Here is a 1124-nt window from a genome sequence, read left to right on the forward strand (position 1 = left end):
CTTTGCATTTCTCACGCATTTTTCCTTAGACTATGGATTTTGTCCCTACTTGGGTTTTTGCCATAGCCTTAGGGTTTTTTAGTGAGACTTACTACTTATGCAAGTTCCTACCTTATTGAGAATAAGCGTTGTTCCTTGGAATCAGTGCCAACAAGTCGATTTCCTCAACTTCTGCATGATGCTGAATCTACCTTGAGTATTTACCCACTCAAGGGGGAGTGTTGTAAACATTCCTAGTTTAAGTATGATTGTGTAAATCCTAGATAAGATTTGATTCTAGTTATCCTTTCATATTACAACTTGTATTACTTGGAGAAGAAGGAATATCTTCTCTCCCTTTACTACTATAAATAAAGGCACAATGTAGGAGGGATAACAACACACACATTCCCCTACAATTCTACAAACACACATCTCTCTCCTCTCTCTCTCTGCCGCCGGCCCTAGTCCCTCTGTCAGAAAAAATAGACCACAACAGATCTTATGTTTTTTTTTTTTTTTTCAAACGATGAATTGTGTTAGATTAGCCACTAATGGGGTTTGAACTCACACCATCATGCAAGGGTTTAATACATTTTCACTACTGTAGTAAATGACCGCTTGCAATTTTATGTTTAGATGTTACCATTCAATTCTTAATTTATGATTCTATAACATTAGCAATTTATAATTGTAACGGAAAATGTAAGCATGTGATGAGTAGCCAATAATTAATGTGAATTTATGGCACTTATTTTTCTTTTAAAATGAGCACAAAGTTTCGTTTTTCTCATACTATATCCTAATGTATTAAAATTATATTCATTTGTACTTTCGATCTCATTGATTGTATAATATTTCATTAAATATATGACATTGTGATCACTAGACATTCAAAAATGGCAAAAATAAAAATAAACATTTCATTAATATAATGGAGAGGATTAGACATTTAAAGAAACAAAATACGTAAATTGATACAATTTCAAAATCTAAAAAGCAATGACAGAAAATTAAAACCTCAATTAGACGTTAAAATGATACATTTATTTATTTTGGACAGATCTTTCTACCAAAAAAAAAAAAAAAAAAAAAAAAAAAAAAAATTGGAACACAAGAATAAAAAAAATTGAATTACAATAGGG

Source organism: Malus domestica, chromosome 17 (assembly GCF_042453785.1).
Source record: "Malus domestica chromosome 17, GDT2T_hap1".
In the NCBI taxonomy this organism is placed as follows: domain Eukaryota; kingdom Viridiplantae; phylum Streptophyta; class Magnoliopsida; order Rosales; family Rosaceae; genus Malus; species Malus domestica.